This window comes from Mobula hypostoma, chromosome 4 (assembly GCF_963921235.1).
Source record: "Mobula hypostoma chromosome 4, sMobHyp1.1, whole genome shotgun sequence".
NCBI lineage: Eukaryota > Metazoa > Chordata > Chondrichthyes > Myliobatiformes > Myliobatidae > Mobula > Mobula hypostoma.
In genome coordinates, this window is record NC_086100.1 from 42,613,760 (window position 1) to 42,639,727 (window position 25,968).

Here is a 25,968-nt window from a genome sequence, read left to right on the forward strand (position 1 = left end):
GCAAGTCCGATGTGGATGTTACTGGCTGGTATTTAATACCCATCCCTAACTAGCACTAGTCTGGACTCAGTGGAGTCTTTGTGGTGAAAGTAACAAAGGAGTTCTGGGATTTTTCTGTGAAATAATGAAGGACTAACAATACATTGCAAACGATGATGTGATTTATGGCACTTGCTATTCTTGTTTAACCAGGAGGGCTGATTTTGCAGTTTTCGGTGGTGCTGTCAAACAAATTTAGTAATGCTTTGAACGCAGTTCCTCAGTATAATTGTGTACTTCGAATGTTTTATCTTATTAGGATTAGAAGAGCAAAATTATTAGTATAGAATTTTAAAAAGCATTTCAAAGCTATCCTATATGGAAATGTAAAGTTCAGGATTATGGTTCAGAGCAATGTGATTCATTAATATTTTTCAGACAAGTTGGTGTGGGAAACTGTTCATTGTAGATTTCCTTTGTACCACAGAAATACAGTTTTTATCAGCCACATTATGTATTTCCTTTCAAAAACACTTGAGAACATGGAAAAAAAAGTCAAAATCTGATATTAAACATTAATCTGTACTTTGTCAATATTTCCATTTATTTGTTTATATAATCTATATTGTAGGTATTGAAGGTCCATTTTTTTGTCCATTGCAGTTATTTTTATTACATTTCTGAACAATTTGGTGGTACCCAAGAAGGAATTTGATAAGCAAATTGCAATCTAAGCATTCTCTGAAATCTACTTTCCAATGACAATGTATTTTTAAATGACCTATCTACTAAAATTCAAAGATGTTTCTCTTTGCCAAAAATATATTGCTCTGTAATTAAGGAAACCGAGGCATTTAATGCTTAGAAGAATTTGATCAATTTGTATTCAGCATCTTTAAATTAGGAGCAGAATATACACTCACTAGGCACTTTATTAGGTACGCCTGTACACTTAACAATGCAGATATCTCGTCAGCCAATCATGTGGCAGCAACTCAATTCATGAAAACATGCAGAGATATGGTCAAGAGTCCAGTTGTTGTTTAGACTGAACATCAGAATGGGGAAGAAGTGTGATCTCAGTGACTTTGACTGTGGAATGAATGTTGGTGCCAGACGGAGTGGTTTGAATATCTCAGAAACTGCTGATCTCTTGGAATTTTCACGCAAAACAGTCTCTACAGTTTATAGAGTATGATGCAATAAACAAAAATCATCCAGTGAGTAGCAGTTCTGTGGGCAAAAGCACCTTGAGAGAGGCCAGGTGACCAGATTGGTTCAATCTGCCTTGAAGGCGACAGTCACTCAATCATGCGTTTCAACAGTGGTGTGCAGAAGAGCATCTTTGAACACATATGAGGGGTGATTGATAAGTTTGTGGCCTAAGGTAGAAGGAGTCAATTTTAGAAAACCTAGCATATTTATTTTTCAACATAGTCCCCTCCTACATTTACACATTTAGTCCAGTGGTCGTGGAGCATACGAATCCCTTCTTTGTAGAAGTTGGCATCTTGGACCTCCAGAAAGTGGTCCACAGCAGGGGCGATTGATAAGTTTGTGACCTAAGGTAGAAGAAGATGAGTTATTAACTTCAAACTTTCTGCATAATCACTCAAAAAGTTGAACCGCACGTGCATGTAACGAGAGCTGTATAACTCATCTCCTTCTACCTTAGGCCACGAACTTATCAATCACCCCTGCTGCAGACCACCTTCTGGAGGTCCAAGATGCTAACTTCTACAAAGAAGGGATCCATATGCTCCACGACCGCTGGACTGAGTGTGTAAATGTAGGAGGGGACTATGTTGAAAAATAAATGTGCTAGGTTTTCTAAAATTGACTCCTTTTACCTTAGGCCACGAACTTATCAATCACCCCTTGTAATATGTCAAACCTTGAAATGGATGGGCTACAGCAGTAGAAGAGCACTCCAAGTTCTACTACAGTACCTAACAGAGTGGCCACTGAGTATATATTTCCTTGTGCTTTTCTGAAATCAAATTTACTTTTTTGTGCCCAATTGATACATAACTATGCTTCAGACCAGTCATGTACTTATTTATATATACAGGTTTCCCCCGCCATCCGAAGGTAGAGCGTTCCTATGAAATGGTTCGTAAGCCGAAATGTTGTAAAGCGAAGAAGCAATTACCATTTATTTATATGGGAAAATTTTGTGAGCATTCGCAGATCCAAAAATAACGTACCAAATCAAGCCAAATAACACATAAAACCTAAAACAACAGTAACGTATAGTAAAAGCAGGAATGATATGATAAATACACAGCCTATATAAAGTAGAAATACTTTTCCACAATCATTACTGCACTGTTCTCCGTAGCGAAAATCTCACGCATGCGCCGTTGGCAGAAAATCTCACGCAAGCGCTGTTGGCAAAAACACAGCACAAGTGCTCTCCAGTAACCTTTAAGCTATGAAGCTGCCAAATCATACCAAATAACACGTAAAAATACACAGCCTATGTAAAGTAGAAATAATGTATGTACAGTGTAGTATCACTTACCGGAATTGGGACAGCGCCGAGCACACTGATGATGGTGTGTTAGGCTGAGTCGGAGTTTGGGTGGTGCAGTGGCCCCCACCTTCCAGGCCGCCGAACGATATGTTGCCGCGAAGCATGCAGGGGTGCAGCAGTCGCCGGGAGGCACACAGCACGTCTTTAAGAAAAAAGCGGAAATAAACATGCTAATTAATTAGGTGCCGCCCGGCATGTAATTGTCGGCCCAGATCAGTGCGGATTTCCGATTGCATCGTCTCTGATCTGGGCCGACAATTACATGTTGGCGGTACCTAATTAATTAGCATGTTTATTTCGTCTTTTTTCTTAAAGATATGCTGTATGCCTCCCGGCTACCGTTGCATTCTCCGTGAATCGGTATCTGTCCGTGGCCTGGGGGTTGGGGTGATGGGACACTGGGGTGTCATCACGTCATCGTCTGTTTCCATTAGGGCAGGCAGGTTATCTTCTCCTATGACTGCCCGCCTCAATGTCGAAGGTCGAGGTTCGTTGTCTGCTGTGGCTGATGTGGAAGGCTTGCTTGACTGCTGAGCCTCGGGCATTTTTCTGTCACACAGTTCATTGTAAGGACTCAAACCATCCTGCAAATATCCCCTAAACCAACATACCCTTTCAAAATTAAAGTCGTACTTTATCATTACTCATTCGGTTTCGATTGTTATCCTTTTTTCTTCCAGTTGCATCAGCTCTTCATCTATCAGATCTTGGTCATGGGATGCCAAAACCTCTTCATCATGTTCGTCAGCTTCCACAAGCCAAATTCACTTTATCCTTACTTCATTTACCACGATCGAAACCCTTAATTATGTCTAGTTTTATGCTGTGTAACACCCTTACGAGCTCTTTTAGGCTTTTCTGATACCATAGAACTCATCTTGCAAACGACTGCTCACAGGCATGTGTTTAAGCAATGACGGCGAGAATGCAGTTCCGAATCCGGGGAGAGCGGCTGCCTTTTATCGCGCGCTGATTTTTTCACGCGCTGATTTTTTAATCGTGCACTGCTTTTTTTTCATAACAGTGAAAACACCTTCTGAAAGCGAAAACAGGGTACTAATGTAGGTCTTTCGTAACAGTGAGGTTTCGTAAAGCAAACATTTGAAAAACGGGGGACACTTGTATTGCTATGTTGAACTGAGCAATTTGAACTAACCAGTTAATTCTTATTCATTCAAAGGATTTGGGCTGAGTTAGTTAGTCCATCCCTAATTACTCTTGAGAAGGTGGGCTGCCTTCTTGAACTGCTGCCCTACTTCGCATGTGGGTATGTCTACAATGCTGATAGAGTAGGACCCTGGAAGGAGTGTTTTTTTTTTCCAAGTCAGGATAGAGGACAATTTCTAGGTGATAGTGCTCCATGCTTCTGCTGCCCTTCTACTAGCTGATAGAAATCTAGGTTTGGAAGATGATGTTTACGCAGTCTTGGTAAGACGTTCCAGTCTATCCTGCAGATGGCAAGCGCAGATGCTACTGTGTATCAGTGTGGGGTGAATAAATAGTTACAGCCGGCTCAGTCCTCCATGGCATCAAGCTTCATAAGTTGTTGAAACTGCACTTATCCAGGCAAGTGGAGAGTCTTCCATCAGACTCCTGCTGAGCCTTGTCAATGGTGGAAAATGTCAGGGAGTTACTCACCGTAATATTCCTAACCTCTCACCTGTTCTTGTACCCACATTGGGCATATGGTCAGGATATTGATACTGGCATATTTAGTGATGGTAATGCCATTGAACATCAGGAGGTGATAGCTCTATTTTCTCTTGTTAGTTACATTCATTATCTAGAACTTCTGTGGTGTGAATGTTACTTGTGAACTATCATATTGTCCAAGTCTTGCTGCATTTGGATTTGGACGACTTCATTACATGAGGAGTCATGAATGGTGCTGAAGGTTGTGCAATCATCAGTGAGCATCTCTACTTCTGATCTTCAAACTGAAGGAATGCCATTGCTGTTGTGGCTGGGGCAGCAGGCTGAGGGTAGCAGACGCCAACAGAATCAACAAACTCATTCGTAAGACCAGTGATGTTGTGGGGATGGAACTGGACTCTCTCACGGTGGTGTCTGAAAAGAGGATGCTGTCCAAATTGCATGCCGTCTTGGTCAATGTCTCCCGTCCACTACATAATGTACTGGGTGGGCACAGGAGTACATTCAGCTAGAGACTCATTCCACCGAGATGCAGCACAGAGCATCATAGGAAGTCATTCCTGCCTGTGGCCATCAAACTTTACAACTCCTCCCTTGGAGGGTCAGACACCCTGAGACAATAGGCTGGTCCTGGACTTATTTCATAATTTATTGGCATAATTTACATATTACTATTTAACTATTTATGTTTCTATTACTATTTATTATCTATGGTGCAACTGTAACGAAAACCAATTTCCGCTGGGATCAATAAAGTATGACTATGACTATATTCATATGTACGATAGCTTCTTAAATGCCACTGTACTGTCTGCTTTCACCATTCTCCCTGGGTGCCTGCTACTCTCTGATTTTAAAAAAACTTGCCCCACATATTTCCTTTCAACTTTGTCTCTCTCATCTTAAATGCATGTCTTCTAGTGCTTGGTATTTCTGTCCTTGGGGAAAATATTCTGATTGTCTACCCGATCTGTTCCTTTCATAATATTATAGACTGCCATCAGGTCTCCACTCAGCCTCTAACTCTCCAGAGAAAATAACCCAAGTTTGTCCAACATCTCCCTATAGCTTATACCCTCTTATCCAGGCGGCATCATGTAAACTCTTTACACCCTTTGCATAGCCTCCACATTCTTTACAATGGGGTGAGCAGAGTTGCACAGCTTACTCCCGAGTGCAGCTTAACCATAGTTATATACAGCTGCAACATGGTTTCCTGTCTTTTTAAAGTTAAAGAACTTTTCGGCTTGTACGTTTGTGTACAAATGTGAAAAAAATATTATTTCCCTGCTTTTCTCTTAATTTGTGCAATTGTGCAATTTGCAATTCATCTACAAACGTAGTTTCTGAGACACTATGCTTGTAAATTAATTTAATTTTTTATAAAGACACGGTTTTGTAGCTGTGGATCTTTTGGCTTGCTGAATGTCATTGCCATTATTTAGTATTTACAATGTAGGATCTAAACATAAATTAAGTGTCCCAAAAATTTTTAAATAATTGTCATACTGCTTACAGATACGACAAAACGCTTGCCCAGAAATAGATTTTAAGTTGCTTGCTATAGGAGAATAAACACTATTGACGAAACTCCAATATTAAGAATCAGGATAGCAGATGACATTTGATGTTAGAATTTGAGGAATCCAACCCAATGAGGTTATAGAGGTAGTCAGCTGGAAGGCCATGTACAAATTTAAAAATAGGAATAGAATTTGTCAAAACTGAGATACTGGTGGGCTGGATATTGATGAAAGCTAGCAATTTGTTGTCTTGATGACTGTAGATAAAGAAATGGGCAGCAGTATGTTCATGCCTAAAGTTCAACTATTTGTGATGGGATAGAAAATCTACTTTTCTCAAATTGGCAGCATCTCATGCCAACATTATTTCTAACTGTCCTCATTAATCTTTCAACGACCTCACTACTGTGTCAACCATGGGCTCACACTATCCGACTTTCCCTTTGCCCTCTCCCTTCCTACCCCATCTTTTCTACAACTTGAAAACAATCTTACCCAGATCTGACAAACATTTTTTAAGATAAAATGGTAATTCATTATTTGCACACTGACTGACCTGCGGAATGTTTCCAGCAGTTTCTGTTTTTATTTTGGACCCAGCATCTTTCTCAGAACCTTACTGAAATTTATAAAATCATAAGGAGCATGGATGAGGTGGATGGTCACAGTCTTTCCATAGGCTAGGGGAGTCTAAAGCAGGAGGGTAGGGATTGAAAGTGAGACCAGAAAGATGTAAAGGAGCCTCAATGACCATATTTTTCACTTGTAGGTGGTCAAATGCAGACAAACGGGACTTGGGAAGGCATCTTGGTCAGCATGAACGAGTTGGGCTTTAGGGTTTGTTTCTATGTTGTGTAACTCTGTGCTTCAGTAGAGAAAAAGGACAAATGGCTGCCGTACAAATGTACTTGAAGCATATTTGCAAGAATAACTTTTTTATATTTAATATAAATGAGACAACAAAATTAAAAACAATGTTTGTGGTCATCCAGCCCTTGCTTGCACATTCCTGACCACTTTTAATTTTGTTGCAAACTAATGTAGTGGTCTGCTATTAAATAGCTTTACAGTGCTAATTCTCAAGTGTCTCTTCTGCATTACATTTTTACAAGAATGTTGTGATAGATAGGTTGGGGCTGGTCTGGGTTTGAGAGATTGAAGAGTGGAGAGAGTGAGAGATCAAGAGGAAGAATGAATGGCCCCTATTCACATTCTCTTGTTCCCTTCTCCTTGTCCTCCTCTTTTGTTTTCTGTTATTTGAAAAGGGAGTATAAAACAAGTAACTAGTCTGGATGTTTAATGTCTAGTGTGAAGATGTTACTGGAATCTTTAATCAGAACTAAAATGACTGAACGCTTTGAGCAAGTGTGATTTGATCAGGTTTGAATGGATGTGCATCATGCTTGAGTAATTGAGTTGGATTTTTTGAATGTGAGATGGGAATAATTTATGAATCATTTTGGATGCCATCTTCCTACATTTTTGTTGTATGTTTGGAGAAGGATGGAAAGAAGAGGAATAAACTGCAGGGGTAAAAGGACCCTGATGGGAGTTATATACAGGCCTCTGAACAGTAGCCAGGATGTGTTCTACAAATTACAATGGGAGATAGAAAATGCATGCAAAAGGGCAATGTTACAGTAATAATAGTTTTTCAATATGCAGGTAAAATCAAGTTGGTGCTGATTTTGGATCCCAAGAGAGGAGAATTGGTAGAATGCCTATGAGATGGCTTTTTAGAGCAGCTTGTGGTTGAACCCATGAGGAGATCAGCGATACTGGACTAGGTGTTGTGTAATTAACTGGATTTTATTAGGGAGCTTAAGGTAAAGGAACCCTTAGGAGAAAGTGATCATAATATAAGATGTAAGACCATAAGGTAAAAGAGCAGAATTAGGCCATTTGGCCCACCGAGCCTGCTCCACTATTTCATCATGGCTGATTCAATATTCCTCTCAGCCCCTATCGCCTGCCTTCTCCCCGTACCCCTTCATTCCCTGACCAATCAAGAAACTATCACCTCTGCCTTAAATATACATAAAGTACTGGCCTCCACAGCTGCCAGTGACAAAAAATTTCACACATTCACCACTCTCTACCTATAGAAAATCTTCCTCATCTCCATTCTAAAAGGACGCCCCTCTATTCTGAGGCTGTGTCCTCTGGTCTTAGACTCTCCCACCACAGGAAACATCCTCTCCACATCCACTCTATCAAGGCCTTTCACCATTCGACAGGTTTCAATGAAGTCACCTCTCATTATTCTGAATTCCAGTGAATACAGGCTCAAACTCTCTTCATGTGACAAGCCATTCAATCCTGTAATCATTTTCGTGAATCTCCTTTGAACTGGAGTACCCTCTCCAGTTTCAGCACATCCTTTCTAAGATAAGAGGCCCAAACCTGCCCATAGTACTCCAAGTGAGGCCTCAACAGTGTTTTATGAAGTCTCAACATTACATTCTTGCTTTTATATTCTAGTCCTCTTGAAATGAATGCTAAGATTGCACCTGCCTTCCTCACCACAGACTCAACCTGCAAATTAGCCTTCTGGGAATCCTGCACAAGGACTCCTGAGTGGCTTTGCACCTCAGTTTTGTGTATTCTCTGTCCATTTAGAAAATAGTCAATCCTTTCATTTCTTCTACCAAAATGCATGACAATACACTTTCCAACGCAGTGTTCCATCTGCCTTTTCTTTGCCCATTCTCATAATCTGTCTAAGTCCTGCTGTAGCCTCTCTACTTCTTCAAAACTATCTGCCCTTCAACCTATTTTCATATCATTTGCAAACTTTGCAACAAAGTCATCAATTCCATCATCCAAATCATTGATATATAACATAAAAATAATTGGTCCCAACACAGACCCCTGAGGAACACCACTAGTCACCAGCAGCCAGCCAGAAAAGGCTCCCTTTATTCCTACTCTTTGCCTGCTTCCAATTAGTCACTGATTTATCCATGCTGAAATCTCTCCTGTAATACCATGGGCTTGTACCTTGTTAAGCAACCTCTAGTGTGGCATCTTGTTGAAGTCCTTCTGAAAATCGAAGTACACAACATCAATCAATTCTCCTTTGTCTATCCTGTTTGTTACTTTTTCAAAGAATTCCAACAGATCTGTCAGGCAAGACTTTCCCTTGAGGAAACCATGCTAACTACGGCGTATTTTATCATGTGCCTCCATGTACCCTGAAACCTCATCCTTAATGACCGACTCCAACATCTTCTCAACCACTGAGGTCAGACTAACTAGCCTGTACTTTACTTTCTTCTGCCTCTTCCTTCTTGTAGAGTGGAGTGATGTTTGCAATTTTGAAGTCTTCCAGAACTTTTCCAAAATCTAGTGATTCCTGAAAGATTATTACTACTGCCTCCACAGCCTCTTCTACCACCTCCTTCAGACCTCTGGGGGTTACACAGTCTGGTCCAGGTGACTTATTTACCTTCAGTCCTTTCAGTTTCCCAAGAACCTGTTCTCTGGTTCTGGTAACTTCACACACTTCATGCCCCCTGACACCTGGAACTTCCTCCAAACTGCTAGTGTCTCCCACAGTGAAGATCGATGCAAAATACTTATGAAGTTCATCCGTTATTTCATTGTCCCCCATTACTACCTCTCCAGTATTGTTTTGCAATGGTCCAATATCCACTCTCACCTCTCTTTTACACTCTATGTATCTGAAGAAGCTTTTGGTAAACTCATTAAGATTATTAGCTAGCTTACTTTCATATTCCATCCTTGCGTCAAGTTCCATACGTCAAGTAATGACAGTTACTTGCCTTATGTTGGTTTTTAAAGGCTTCCCAATCCTCTAACTTTCCACAAATTTCTGCTCTGTTATATGCCTTCTCTTTGAGTTTTATGTTGGCTTTGACTTTTCTTGTTAGCCACGGTAGTGTCACCTTGCCTTTAGAATACTACTTCCTCTAGGATAGTAACCCTCTCACCGGCCTGGAAAGCAGCGTTGTATCTCTACTAACAGCCATGTGACTCCTTCTCAAATTTCAGGGTGAATTCTATCATATTATGATCTCTTGCCCTGATGGGTTCTTTTACCTTATAGAATATGGTAAAATGATAGAAATCACCCTGAGGAAGAAGCAAAAAGTCAAATGAATCAGTATTACAGTGGAATAAAGAGAGTTACAGAAGCATGAGAGAGGAGCTGGTCAAAGTTGACTGGAAGGAGACATTAGCAGGAATAACAGAAGAGCAGCAATGGCTGGAGTTTCTGGGAATAATTTGGAAGGTGCATGATAAGTACTTCCCAAAGAAAAAGTATTCTAAAGGCAAGATGATGCAACCGTGGCTGACAAAGGGAAGTCAAAGCGAACATAAAAGCAAAAGAGTGGGTGTATAATAGAGCAAAAATTAGTTGAAAGTTAGAGGAATGGGAAGCTTTTTATAAACCAACAGAAGGCAACTAAAAAACCATAAGGAGGGAAAGGATGAAATATGAAGGTAGGCTAGCTGATAATATCAAGAGGACACCAAAAGATTTTTCAGATATATAGAGAATAAGAGAGAGACAAGAATTGATATTGGACCACTGGAAAATGACACTGGAGAGGTAGTAATTGAGGACGAAGTTAATAAGCATCTTGCTTCAGTCTTCACTGTGGAAGACTTTAACAGTATGCCAGAGGTTTGAGGGTGTCAGGAGGAAGAAGTAAGTATATTTGCTATTACTAAGGAGAAGGTGCTTGGGAGGTTGAAAGGTCTGAAGGACCAGATGGACTGCACTTCGGGTTTCTGAAAGAAATAGCTGAAGAGATTCTGGAGGCATTAGTAATGATCTTTCAAGTATCACTAGATTTCTGGCATGGTTCTGGAAGACTGGAAAATTGCAAATGTCATTCCACTCTTCAAGAAGGGAAGGAGACAGAAAAAAGGAAATTATATGCCAGTTAGTGATTGGGAAGATGGAGTCAGTTGTTAAGGATGAAGCACGTGGTAAAATAGGATGAAGTTAGCATGGTTTCCTTAAGGGACCTTGCCTGACAAATCTGTTGGAATTCTTTTGAAGAAATAACAAACAGGACAGACAAGGAAGAATCGATCAATGTTGTGTACTTGGATTTTCAGAAGGCCTTTGACTGTCATGATCCGGATCGGGATCCCTTTAAATTTAGCTTGTTTATGTTACGATCCGGACCGTTGATTCCCTGTTTTCCCGTGTCCCGCGACTTTTGGTGATTAGAGGCAATTAACACTCGGCTGAACCGGTAGTTTATAGTCTCCGGCTTTCAGCTGTTCGGTGCGGGAGCGTTTGCAAAGCCACCAAGGTACGGCGTGCCAATGTCATCTGGCCGGAACAAGCCTAGTCTCCGCCCGAAGCGAGTGCTGGTAATTCGCCTTTCCTCATCGGAGCAACCTTGTCAAGTTACCTCACCAAAGCGAGCCTGCAAAGTTTCCTTACCGAGGTGGGTCCGTCAGTTAACCCGCCGGAGGGAATCAAGAACCGCTGTCTACTGTTCCCGGGTTAAGTCGAGAGCTCGCCACTACCCAGAGGCTCCAAGTCAAGTCCTGGCTCTGGGCGGCGTTCAAGTACCATGTCAAGTCCTGGCCCTGGCGGCGTTCAAATACCATGTCAAGTCCTGGCCCTGGCGGCGTTCAAGTACCATGTCAAGTCCTGGCCCTGGCAGCGTTCAAATACCATGTCAAGTCCTGGCCCTGGCGGCGTTCAAGTACCATGTCAAGTCCTGGCCCTGGCGGCATTCAAGTACCATGTCAAGTTCTGGCCCTGGCGGCATTCAAGTACCATGTCAAGTCCTGGCCCTGGCGGCTTCCCAGTTCTGAGTCAAGTCCTGGCCCTGGCGGTCTGTGATTCCTGTCCTACCCCTTTGTCTGAATCCTTTCTCTGCCCCTCTCGCCTCTAACCCTCGTCTGTAGCCCCCGCCTGCACTTTGGTCTAGTTCCATCGCCGGAGCTAGATAGGTACTGTCTGGTGTTCATTCGTGTTGGTCTTGTCTTGTCTTGTCCTCGCCTCCGTGGGGGTAAGTCTGGCCATCTTGCTGTTGCCCCGCGGGGAGTCATGTCTTGTCTTGTCTTGTCCTCGCCTCCGTGGGGTAAGTCAGGCCATCTTGCTGTTGCCCCATGGAGGGTCATGAGTCCCGGCCCTATGTCCTGTACCCAAGGAGGGGTCCCGGCTCTCTGTTCTGTGTGCGAGTCCCGGCCCTATGTCCTGTACCCAAAGGGGGGTCCCGGCTCTCTGTACTGTGTGTGAGTCCCGGCCCTATGTCCTGTACCCAAGGAGGGGTCCTGACTCTGTGTTCTGTGTATGTGTCCATGGTTCCATGTACCTGCTCTCCTAGACCGAGGCTCTGTGTTTCCATGTTCCTCCTCTCCCTAGCCCATGTCATGTCCATGCCTGGTTCTGGGGTCCGAGCCCGAGGCAAGACCCAGGTACTGGGTCCTTGCCCAGTCTCGGGCTTGGAGTCCATACCCAAGCTCTTCATGTCTCCTCTAGTTCTGGGAGCCGATTCTGAGTCTAAGCCCAGACCCCTGGTCCCAGCCTAGTCGTAATCCTGAGTCCTTATCCTGTTCGCTATTCCTGCTTCTGTCTTGCTCTCCTGGTATCATACAATAAACTAAACCTAAGTAACCTCACAAAATGTGTCTTGCATTTGGGTCCACCCTTGCTCCCTATGCCCCTGCCCATTGTGACATTGACAAGGTGTCACATGTAAGGCTGCTTAGCAAGATCGCCCATCGTATTCCTGCAAAAATACTAGCAAGGATTGAGCATTGGCTGATTGGCAGGAGGCAAGGAGTGGGAATAAAGGGAGCCTTTTCCGACTAGCTGCCAGTGACTAGTGGTGTTCTGCAAGGGTCAGTTTTGGGACCACTTTTTTCACGTTGTATGTCAATGATTTGGATGATGGAATTGATGGCTTTGTAGCCAAGTTTGCCGATGATGCAAAATTATGTGGAGTGAAAGGTAGTGTTGAGGAAGCTGGGATGCTGTAGAAGGTCTTTGAGAGATTAGGAGAGTGGGCAGAGAAGTGGCAGATGGAATACAGTGTCGGGAAGTGTATAGTCATGCACTTTGGGAGAAGGAGTAAAAGTACAGACTATTTTCTAAGTGGGGAGTAATTTCAAAAGTCCGAGGTGGAAGGGGACTTGGGAGTCTTTGTGCAGGATTCCCTAAAGGTTAACTTGCAGGTTGAGTCTGTGGTAAGGAAAGCAAACGCAATGTTACCATTCACCTCAAGGATGGATGGCATCTGTTAGTCTCACGAGACCATGAATCTGCGCCTGGAAAGTCTTGCTTCAGTCTCTCCAGGGTACAGGCCTGGGCAAGGTTGTATGGAAGACCGGCAGTTGCCCAAGCAGCAAGTCTCCTCTCTCCACGCCACCGATGTTGTCCAAGGGAAGGGCAAGGGCCGATACAGCTCGGCACCAGTGACATCATAGGAGTTGCCAGAGCAAGGTTGAAAGCAACGTCGGACTGCCTTAGGGACTCCAGCTCCGGATTTGTCCTCAGGGTTTACCCCCGAAGCCTGTCCCACAAGTGGGCATGGCTGCAAGGCAGCGGAGGTTTGAAATCAGAGTTTTCCCTCTCTTAGAGCAGGGGTCCACAACCTTGTTTGCACCCTGGACCGGTTTAATATTGACAATATTCTTGCGGACCAGCGGACGAGGGTGGTGTTCAAGTTCAACAGTGTGTGATAAGGAATGAGGAAAGGTGCTGCTGTCTCATATTATTTCATATCGCCAAATCATATCGTTTCCTTGTGGCCTGGTACCGGTCCACAGCCCGGTACTGGTCCGCAGCCCGGTGGTTGTGGACCACTGTCTTAGAGGAAGGAGTTTTCTCTAAGAAATCAGAGCTTTCCCTCTCCTCGTCTCAAGAGGATTAGAATATAAAAACAAGGGTGTAAAGCTGAGGCTTTTGGGTCCCTTATCTAAGAAAGGATGTGCTGACATTGGAGCGGTGGTTCACGAGAATGATTCTGGGAATGGGAGGCTTCACATATAAGGAACATTTGATGGCTCTGGGCCTGTATTCACTGGAATTTAGAAGAATGAGGGAGGGCCTCATTGAAACCTATTGAGTGTTGAAAGGAGTGGATAGATGTTTCCTGTGATGGGGAAGTCCAGGACCAGAGGGCACAACTTCAGAATAGTGAGTCATTCATTTTGAACTGAGATGAAGGGGAATTTTTTTTGCTGAAGGATGATAAATTGTGGAATTGTGGATCCAATGGGCCAAATGACCAACTTCTCCTGGGTCTTATGCTCTTGTGGTCTATTTCTACACCTGAGTCTCAGCATTTCACTGTATATATTACCAACAAATGCTCAAAGAGATTAAGAATTAATGGAATTCAGTAATATGCCAGTTTAGAATTAAAGTAGGTTGGACCTAAATTTGTTTAAAAAAAAAACTTGGACCATAAATGTGGAGGAATAATATTAGAAGACTTAAAATGCAGCAACTTGATCTTGCTGTTCAAAACATATGTTCAATGAGAAGTGGTATTGTCCCTCGTTTTTAACTTTGAGTAAAAATGCATTTCTCACTGCTTAAAGTATTAACAAACTATAGATATCACGTGGTAATCTCACAGCTGAAATCTCAGAGGGTGTGAATTGTGGCATAGGACTATTATAATCAAATAAGATTGATCGAGATAAGATGCTTTGAAACTTGTATTTTGCAGCTCTGTTTCATGTTCTACACATGTCTAAATTAAATACTGAATATTATATCTATTTTTAACGCTAAAGCAAAAGTAATTCAAGCACTACCCAATAAGTCAGGGGGCTTCTGTGGAGAGACAAATAAGGTTGATGTTTCAGATTGATGACTTCTATCAAAACTGAGAACTGTTGAAGAATAAAGCAGGTTTCAAGAAACAGGGGAGTGCTGGATGGAGGAGAGAGCAAGCTGAGTTACTTGCAGAGATCCATTTCAACTGACGTTCTACATATGGAGAACATTCTTCTTGGTGTTGCCTCAGTAACTAGCTGGCTTCATGCAGATTTTTGCTAGGTCTCACCCACAGATTGTGCAGATAGCCTGAGAAAGGGGATACAGCTAGGCGTGGAACTTTGTATTGTATCAAAATGTGTGAGGATTTCTTTGCAGTTTTTGAATGCTTCTGATGTTCAACATTGCTGTAAATACTTTTAAGAATAGAAATAGAATTTTAAAATTTACACATAAGCACATGAAAATGCTAGTAAATAATTAAAAAAAATTTAGAAAGCCTTTATTTACTGCGGAGCATCGAGAAAGCTCACCTCTGTCCCAGGATACTGATGGACTTTTACCGCTGTACCATTGAGAGCATACTCACCAACTACATCTCAGTGTGGTATGACAATTGTCCCGTATCGGACTGCAAAGCGTCCCAGCGTGTGGTGAAAACTGCCCAGAAGATTATCGGCACCCAATTGCCCACTATTGAGAACATCTACCATAAACGCTGCCTGGGCAAGGCAAAAAGCATTATCAAGGATGCATCTCACCCTAACCATGGACTTTTTACTCTCCTCCCATCCGGTAGGCGCTACAGGAGCCTCCGCTCCTGCGTCAGCAGTCACAGGAAGAGCTTCTTCCCCGAGGCTGTGACCCTGTTGAACCTCACATCGCAGCGCTAAGCAGTATTGCACCCGTATGGTACTGTCTCAGTACCTTTATATTTGTGTTGTTACGAGAATACACATAAAATTAAGATGTTTGCTGGCCTGGGCTAGCATCAGTGGCATCAGCAGTTGGTCTGCCACCTGCCCTCAGGGGAAGGAGAGATAAGGAACAATGGAGCAGCGTCTGGAGATGTGTAATGAAGGGATGTGGGAGGAAGAGCTGTCTGGAGCGGCTCCCCCCCCTTTGAACCCTGAACTGTTTGAAGTGATGGACAGGCGATACCCCAGCAGGGGGATAAAAAGGGACAGGTTCGCTAAGACAGACACACACGCCACCCGAGGTAACGAGACCCTGGAAGCGGTACGCTTCTCACGAGTGGGTGGAAAGGTACGATCAGCGGGAACCCGGTGTGTGTCCGCCCTTGCCTGGGTGCCGGGTTCACTGCAGAGGATCGACCGCATCTGGAGGAGGGGTCACAGTCGGTGACCTCAGGTGACATCACCAAGGACCCGGCCAAATGCTGTTTGTGAGCCATCTCGCTGGTCTGTGAGTGAAGCTGTGCTGAATGATGAGTTGTTCCTATTCTATGTCTCTCTTCCCCACCTTGTCCATCGCCATGGCAACGATTACTGCGAACTGAACTACAAACTGGACTGAACTTTGAGTCATTTTGAAATTGGTCATTTACCCCTAGACAACGATAGAGCTTGATTGATGCTGTTATCTTAATTCTGTGCACATGTGTGGTTATCATTGTTGAATTGTTGCATTTATTATCCTTTCGATTACTGTGTTGCTGGTTTCTTTAATAAAACTTTCTTAGTTCTAGTACTCCAGACTCCAACTGAGTGATCCATTTCTGCTGGTTTGGCAACCCAGTTACGGGGTACGTAACATAAGTGGGGTTCTCGTCCGCGATTTTGAACGCTAAATTTGGGACGGAGTAAATTGATTGGGTTAAAATTCCCGAAAGAAAGAAAAGACAAACAGCAGAAATGGAGGTTGAGGAATTTATAAAGGCGCCGACCTTGGAGGCATTAGAGGATGCCAGGAAATCGGAATTGATAGCTGTGGCAAAACGGGTGAATCTTGCTAAGGTGAAGTCGACAATGAGGAGAGAGGAGATACACAGAGCTATTGTAGAGCACTATGTATCTAAAGGTGTGTTTCCCCAAGGTGAGCTGGGGGAGGTGTCTATTGAAAAACCTGCTGGAGACGCGGTACAGGTACAGCTTGAAAAACTGAGACTCGAGCACGAGTTCCGGGTACGGCAGTTAGAACACGAAGAGAAGCAGTTAGAAAGGCAGGAGAAAGAGAGAGAGGTAGAAAGGCAAGAGAGAGAAAGACAGTTGGAGAGAGAAGAGAGAGAGAGGGACAGACAGTTGGAGAGAGAGGAGAAACAGAGGGAAAGGGAATTTGAGCTGGAGAAGTTAAAGATAAGGGCCGAGCAGGGGCTCGTGCCGAACCAAGGTGGAGGGTTCCGGGCGACCCAGGAGGTTAGGCTGGTTCCCCCATTTGACGATACCGATGTGGATCGGTACTTTCTCCACTTCGAAAAAGTAGCTATAAGTCAGGACTGGCCGAGGGATAAGTGGGTTGTTTTACTTCAGAGTGTACTGAAAGGGAAAGCCCAACAAGCTTACTCAGCTTTATCCGCGGAAGATGCCCAGAGGTATGAGGTGGTGAAAGAGGCCATCCTCAGGATTTATGAGTTGGTCCCGGAGGCATACCGGCAGAGGTTCCGGAATGCGAGGAAGCGGTGGGACCGCACGTATTTGGAGTTTGCTCGTGAGATGCAAACATATTGTGAGCGTTGGTGCGCCTCGAAAGGGGTAGAGGGGGATTATGACAGACTGCTGCAGCTGATTCTGATTGAGCAGTTTAAAGGTTGTGTCCCTGAGGGTATGAGACCCTACCTCGATGAGAAAGAGGCAGCCACGTTAGCCGCAACTGCTAAGTTAGCGGATGAGTATGCGTTGACGCATAAAATGAAGGTTGCCCCGAGTAAAGGCTACCAGAAGGGTAGTCAGGACGGAGGGGAGAGTCCGCCGGAAAAGTCAGAAAGTAAGCCGGGGACTAGTGAAAAGGATAAGGTAGACCGGGAGCAGTCTGGTAGGAAGTCTCCTGGGGTCGTCTGTTATAATTGTGGGAAAGCCGGACACTTTGCGTCCAGGTGCTTTGCCCCAAGGAAGGAGACGGGGAAAGGAAAAGCGGAAATTTTGAATGGCTGTATTGAGCTGTTAAGCGAACCGCTAGGGAAGGACAGGTCTGAAAAAGTCCAGGAAGGGCGCGAGAGGTTTATCTCGGTCGGACTGGTGTCAGTGAAAAAGAGGTTAAAACCAGTTCCAGTGCGGATCTGGAGAGACACGGGAGCGTGTCAGTCACTAATACTGAAGAGTGTATTAGAGTTTAGCTCAGAGACCCAGACTGGGGAGGTAGAGGTCAAAGGTGTTGGGGAAGGGACAGAGTCAGTCCCTTTGCACCAGATACATTTACAGAGCAACCTGGTCTCTGGACTAGTCACGATCGGGGTGAGGTCCGAATTACCGATGAAAGACGTGGAAGTCTTGCTCGGTAATGACATCGCCGGAGGAATCGTGTTCCCAGTCGTGAGATTGACGGGTCAGCCTGCCAGCATGGAGGCCCCGCCCGCGATGGTGAATTTGGCTGAAACATTTCTGCCAACCTTGTATGAGACAGGGTGTAGTGAGATAAGAGGTAGTGAGGGAGCTGGGACGGACGTAGCAGTAGCCAGGAAAGAATTTGTGCAGACGCAGGAGCGAGACGAGGGGCTGATGGTTTTGGCCGAGACCGCTCTCTCTGACACAGCCTTGACAAGCTATTGTGCGGATAAGGAGGTGCTAAGGAAGAAAGGGAAATCAAGTACAGCATCCGCAGATGAGGAGTGGGGGGTGGTGCAAAAGAGTTATGGGGATGAGGTTTTTAACATGGCCCACGAGGTACCCCCCGGTGGACATTTTGCGGTGCTGGAGGAAACAGTTGGTGGAATCATGAAAGAAATTTACCGGCTGCCCAGGGGGAAAAATGTTATTGATCATGACCGACGCGAACTGAGACGGTCACCGGCTTTTGATACGCTAACAAACCTAGTCGGTGTTAGCGTGGAAATCAATGAAGCTAGGGGCCCCTTGATAAGAGGAAAAAACCATTTTGAAAAGATTAGGATGGGATCGGTCAGATGGGAGAAGGCTATTGTTTTGGCCAGGTCTACTGATAAGGTCTCTCCCTTAATCCCCGAAGGAGTAATTAAACGACTCGCACCCATGTGTTTGATTGTCCCGAGGAAATGCAAAGAACTGGGACGTTGGGTTATGTCTGTTACAATAGGGCGGCCAAGTAAACAACACCCATATTTTTTGAGTAATTCAGTGACTAAAGGGCTGATGAACACAGAGGTGTGTATTGGCAATTTAACACAGCTGTCTGAAGCCAGCTTGATAGTGAACCTTGGAAAAAATGAATTCGGCCACACGAATGTCACTTACCTGGGAATTGTGGTGACACAGGGGCAGCTGGCAGTGATGCAAGCTACAGTGCAGGCTATCGCTGACCTCCCAACCCCGACAGACAAGAGGGCCCTCAGAAGGCTTTTGGAGATGGTGGGGTACTGCAGGAAGTTTTGCAATAACTCTGCGGTCAATACCCGTCCCCCTCCTACTAAGCCCTTGCGAGGGAAAATTGAGTCGGAATGGGACGACCCTTGTTGTTGTGGTCCGGGACAAAACCAAATGAGAGGTTACATTGGTCGCAATTCATCAGTGTTTTTGGCCACTATGAAGTTTGCTGAGTTGGAGCCTGGTCTAAGGGATTATTAATAACACGTGTAAAAGGAACAGAAAATGTGATGACTGTCTGTCAAGGTGTTGACAGCTTCAAATTCTCTGTATTAGCTAAATAACTGTTAAAGATGTATATTGTGTATGTATCAGATAATGTAGTCATGTTTGTAATTTTTACCTCCCGGTAAAAATCCTTAAAGGGGGGAAGTGTTACGAGAATACACATAAAATTAAGATGTTTGCTGGCCTGGGCTAGCATCAGTGGCATCAGCAGTTGGTCTGCCACCTGCCCTCAGGGGAAGGAGAGATAAGGAACAATGGAGCAGCGTCTGGAGATGTGTAATGAAGGGATGTGGGAGGAAGAGCTGTCTGGAGCGGCTCCCCCCCCTTTGAACCCTGAACTGTTTGAAGTGATGGACAGGCGATACCCCAGCAGGGGGATAAAAAGGGACAGGTTCGCTAAGACAGACACACACGCCACCCGAGGTAACGAGACCCTGGAAGCGGTACGCTTCTCACGAGTGGGTGGAAAGGTACGATCAGCGGGAACCCGGTGTGTGTCCGCCCTTGCCTGGGTGCCGGGTTCACTGCAGAGGATCGACCGCATCTGGAGGAGGGGTCACAGTCGGTGACCTCAGGTGACATCACCAAGGACCCGGCCAAATGCTGTTTGTGAGCCATCTCGCTGGTCTGTGAGTGAAGCTGTGCTGAATGATGAGTTGTTCCTATTCTATGTCTCTCTTCCCCACCTTGTCCATCGCCATGGCAACGATTACTGCGAACTGAACTACAAACTGGACTGAACTTTGAGTCATTTTGAAATTGGTCATTTACCCCTAGACAACGATAGAGCTTGATTGATGCTGTTATCTTAATTCTGTGCACATGTGTGGTTATCATTGTTGAATTGTTGCATTTATTATCCTTTCGATTACTGTGTTGCTGGTTTCTTTAATAAAACTTTCTTAGTTCTAGTACTCCAGACTCCAACTGAGTGATCCATTTCTGCTGGTTTGGCAACCCAGTTACGGGGTACGTAACAGTGTGCTGTAGCACTTACTTTTTATTCGTAATTATTTTGTAAATAACACTATTCTTCGCATTTCTGGTTAGATGCTAACTGCATTTCATTGGCTTTGTATCTGTACTCGGTACAATGACAATAAAGTTGAATCTAATCTAATCTAAAGACACAGCAAAATGAATACCAGTAGCAATCTAATGTAACATCAGAAGGGCAGATTCCCCAGCATAGTGCAGAAGTACGAGACTTGTTTATGTGGGAGCAGCTGAATGTTAGCTGTTCCCTGCAAAGCCAACAGCTACACCCAGCATGATATGCTCCATTATCTGAAAATAAACTCACCATCCAGAAGGTTGTTCTACCCTCCACATTATTATTGTAATTTCAGATAATGTTTTAGCACTCATAAATTCACTAGACTTCTTATCTTACATTACACTTACACAGCTTTTTCTTCTACCCAGGCATTGTATTTGTTGCTTCTTCCTCATTCTTTGTACCTTAAAATCAGCTTTTTCTCTAATTCTCAGTTCTGATAAAAGACATTAACCTGAAATGTAAATTTGGTCACTCTCTTCACAGATGGTGATGGAAACTACTAGGTGATTCCAGGATTTTCTGTTGTTACATCAATTTTTATTTTATTTTCTTGTTTTTTGTCATCTATGTGCTTTTTGCATGACTTCACTTTCGCCTTTGTAACACTGGTGGAAAAATTTTTTAAGTAGTGATTAATTACTATTGATGAGGGTTATATTTTTGCTAATTTTTGTGCAGCTATGAGTGTGCTATGAGAAATGTTATACCAAAGAAGTTCTGATAATTAAGACAAAAGCAGGCAGTGGCTTGAGCCTGTTTGGCCTTTGAAAATGCTACTTGAATTATGATATTGCCTCTACCACAATGAGGTAAGTTACCCAAACCCTGGTCTATGAGTCTCCTACTTGACTGTGTTTGTTTTTCCTTTTGATCACTTCTGCACATCTAAACCCAGATATCAGGCTTACCTTTTTCAATGAACCAAATCAATTACATCCCTGTTTTCAGCAATGAACTATATAGAGTACCAAACAATAAGCATTTAAAAATAGTTACTCAAATGAAACACTGCACGTTAAATCTTGATTTATTGATATAGAACTTAGAGACGTGCAGTACAGTACAGGTCCTTCAGCCCACGATGTTCCAACCTCATCTAAGATCAATCTAACGCCTCCCTCCTGCATAATTCTCCATTTTTCTTTCATCCATATTCCTATCTGAGAGTCTCTTCAATGTCTCTACTGTAGCTACACCTACCATCATCGCTGGCAGTATCTTCCATGCACTTACCTCTCTTTGTGTAAAATACCTCTCTCTGATATCCCCCCAATACTTTCCTCCAATCACCATAAAATTATGTCCTCTTGTATTATCCATTACTGCCTTGACAAAAAGGGATTGGCTGTGCACTCTATCATTGCCTCTTATCACCTTATACACTTCTATCCAATCACCTCTCTTCTCTCTTTGCTCCAAACCTTTCCTCATAAGACGTGCTCTCTAATCCAGGCAACACAATGGTAAATCTCCTCTGCACCATATCTAAACCTTGCACGTCCTTCCTATAATGAGGTGACCAGAATTGATCACCATTGGAAATAATTCAGAAGATGTGTAGCTTTGGTGATTGAAGGTTGGGTTGAGATGTTCTCTGATCTTGGCAATTTACTTGCAAACATTTCATCACGATGCAAGGAGACATTGTCACTGCGCTGTTGATTGTGGTGTGTCTTCGAAATGCTTGGCCTTTATATACTTTTCAATCAGCTGATTGGACATCATTTTGGAGACTCAGTTGCAATGTGGGAAAGGAAATCACGTTGCTGATTGGCTATGTGGTGATGTTCATGCATTGTGGTCTGGAATTTTGCCCACATCAACTCATAAGTAGGATCAAGGTCTAGGTGTTTGCTTACAGAATTATTCATAGAAAACCACGCTTCTGGGAATTCTCTTGCATGCCGCGTGTTCACTTGCACCATGACTTTTGCTAATGCCGAATTGAATTTGTGCCTCTCTCAGTCTTCATGGGTAGAGACTGGGGAGCGTTGGTCATGCTGCTTTATAACCAGTTGATGTTCCTGGATCTTTGTGGATCATTTTCTCCCAGTTTGGCTGCTCACAAGCCAACAGCAATGATGAGGAGAGTACTTTGCAGACCAAAAGGACAAACCAAGCCATTAGACAAGATCAATATGATCTACAAAATCCAATGCAGGGATTGCAGCAAATATTACATCAGCCAAACTGGGGAAAAAAAACTATCCACAAGGATCCATGAACATCAGCTGGTTGTAAAGCAGCATGACCAATTCTCCCTAGACAAATAAACACATAGACCTCGATCCTATTTATGAACCAATGCGGGCAAAATTCCAGACCACAACACACGGAGTTCGCCACGTAGCCAATCAGCAATGAGTAAACACAAAATAATCTGCAGATGCTGGGGTCAAAGCAACACTCTCAACATGCTGGAGGAACTCAGCAGGTCGGGCAGCATCCGTGGAAAAGATCGGTCAACGTTTCGGGCCGGAACCCTTCGTCAGAACAGTAGAGGGAAGGGGCAGAGGCCCTATAAAGAAGGTGGGGGGAGGGTGGGAAGGAGAAGGCTGGTAGGTTCCAGGTGAAAAACCAGTAAGGGGAAAGATAAAGGGGTGGGGGAGGGGGAGGCAGGGTGGGGATAGGCAGGAAAGGTGAAGAAAGAATAGGGGAAAACACAATGGTTAGTAGAAGGAGGCGGAACCATGAGGGAGGTGATAGGCAGCAAATACAGTGGGTAGTAGAAGGAGAAAACCCCACCACATGCAAAAATGCCGTTCCCTGTTCCCAGTTCCTCTGTCTCTGCCGCATCTGCTCCGAGGATGAGGTTTTCCGTTCCAGGACATCTCAAATGTCCTCTTTCTTTAAGGATTGTGGTTTCCCTTCTGCTGTCATCAATGATGCCCTCACCCACATCTCCTCCATTTCCCGCACTTCCGCCCTCACCCCATCCTCCCGCCACCACAACAGGGACAGAGTTCCCCTTGTCCTCACCTACCACCCCACCAGCCTCCGGATCCAGCACATTATCTTCCGCAACTTCTGCCACCTTCAACAGGACCCCACCACTAAGCACATCTTTCCCTCTCCGCTTTCCGCAGGCATCGGTCCCTCCGCGACTCCCTGGTCCACACGTCCCTCCCCATGGATCTCCCACCTGGCACTTATCCCTGTAAGCGCAAGTGCTACACCTGTCCCTACACCTCCTCTCTTGCCACCATTCAGGGCCCCAAACAGTCCTTCCAAGTGAGGAAACACTTCACTTGTGAGTCTGTTGGGGTCATCTATTGCATCCGGTGCTCCCGGTGCAGCCTCCTCTACATCGGTGAAACCCGACGCAGATTGAGGGACCACTTCGTCGAGCACCTCCGCTCCATCTGCCACAACAGACAGGATCTCCCAGTAGCCACCCACTTCAACTCTGCTTCCCATTCCCATTCAGATATGTCCATACATGGCCTCCTCTACTGCCATGATGAGGCTAAACTCAGGTTGGAGGAGCAACACCTCATATACCGTCTAGGTAGTCTCCAGCCCCTTGGTATGAACATAGAATTCTCCAACTTCTGGTAATTCCCTCCCCCTCCCTTCCCCTATCCCTATGTCATTCTGTCCCCTCCCCCAGCTGCCTATCACTTCCCTCATGGTTCCGCCTCCTTCTACTACCCATTGTGTTTTCCCCTATTCTTTCTTCACCTTTCCTGCCTATCCCCTCCCTGCTTCCCCTCCCCTACCCCTTTATCTTTCCCCTTACTAGTTCTTCCACTTGGAACCTACCAGCCTTCTCCTTCCCACCCTCCACCCACCTTCTTTATAGGGCCTCTGCCCCCTCCCTCTACAGTCCTGACGAAGGGTTCCGGCCCGAAACGTTGACCGATCTTTTCCACGGATGCTGCCCGACCTGCTGAGTTCCTCCAGCGTGTTGTGAGTGTTGCAATCAACAATGAGATTTCCTCCCCATATCACAATTGAGTTTCAGAAATGACATCCGATCAGCTGATTGAAAAAGTATATAAAGTCCAATCATTAGGAGGACACTGCACAATCAACAGCACACTAATGTCTCCTCGTCTGGTGACGAAACATTTGCAAGTAAATTGCCAAGATCAGAGATCAACTCAACCCAAATGAACACCATACTCCTAGTGTGGTCTAAGCAGAATTTTATAGAGTTGCAACATCAACCCATGGCTCCTGAACTCAATCCCTTGTCTAATGAAGTGCAACAGACTATACTCCTTCTTAACTGCCCTATTAACTTGTGCAACAACTTAGAAGGATCTGTGGATGTGAACCCAAGAAGCCACATTTCATCTCTACTGCCAAGAAACCTGCCATTAACCCTGTAGTCTGTCTTCAGTTTCAGTCTTTTAAAGTCTATCACTTCACACTTTTCTGGATTGAACTCCATCTGCCACTTCTCAGCCCAGCTCTGTATCCTATCAATAACCTGTTGGAAACTCTCAATAACCTTCTACAGTGTCCACAATACCACCAACCTTCAGGTCATCTGTAAACTTACCACCCACTCTTCCACTTCCTCATCTGAGTAATGTATAAACCTGACAGAGCAGGGATCTGAGAACAACTCCCTGTGAAATACCACTTGTCACTGACCTCCAGGTAGAATATGCTCCATCTGCTACCACATTCATCAAGGTCCCTTTCATTGGTGAGTACTGAACCATTTATTAAGGACATCCCCTACCTCCTTGGGACTCCAGGTACAAATTTCCTCTTTTATCACTGATTGGTCCTACCCTCATTCAAGTCATCCTCCTGTTCTTCATGTACGTGTAGAGCACCTTGGACTTTTTCTTAATCTGATTTGCCAAGGCTTCCTCGTGCCCTCTTCAAGCTATCCTAAGTCCCTATTTAAGCTCCTGCTTGGCTACCTTATAACTCTCGAAAACCTTGTCTGATCCTTGCTTCCTAAACCTTGAGTATATATCTTTCTTTCTCTGAACTAGATGTTTCACACCTCTTTTCATGTATGGTTCCTTCCTTGTCCTGCCTCATTTGGATAAACATAACCAGAACCCCATGCAAGTGCTCCCTAAACAGCCTCCACATTTCCGTTGTGGTTTTCCTAGAGTACGTCTGTTCCCAATTTACACTCTAAAGTTACTGCCAAATAGCATTATAATTCACCTTCCTCAGTTGAATACTTTTCCATACCTTCTGCTCCTATCCCCGTCCAAAGCTATGGTAAAGTTCAGGGAGATGTGGTTACTGTGTACGATGTACTCACCCACTAAAAGGTCTGCCACCTGACCAGGTTCATTGCCAGTACTAGATCCAGTGTGGCCTCACCTCTGGCCAACCTGTCTGCATATTGTACATATTGTTCCTTGACACATTACAAATTTTACTCCATTAAGTATTTTGCCCGATGGAGGTGTCGGTCAATATTAGGGAGGTTGAAATCACCCATGACAAGAACCATTTTAGTTTTGCACCTTTTCGAAATTTTCCTTCCAATCAGATCCTCAGTGTCTTTGTAGCAATTGGAGGCAGTTCTACAGGGTCATTCTCATCATCAGGTGCCATGCCCAGTTAGAGCTTTGACTGCCATGGCCCACACACTCTTGTTTCAGGTCAAGTGGATCAATTCAGTGATATTCATTTCCAGTTCTCTGGCTGCTGTCTCCATCATCATTTGTCTTTGTCTTCCTCTTGCTTTCTTCCCTTCAATGTTTCCCATAATTACTGTGCATTCTAACTCCTCTTTCCTAATCACATGTCCAATGAAGTTACGTTGCCTTTTC

General features: G+C 44.3%; 1 protein-coding gene across 1 annotated transcript in view; it reads left to right on the forward strand.

Annotated features, from left to right (window-relative positions):
- dis3l2 (DIS3 like 3'-5' exoribonuclease 2) overlaps positions 1-25,968 on the forward strand; it is a 349,434-nt gene that overhangs the window by 154,466 nt on the left and 169,000 nt on the right. The window lies entirely within an intron of this gene.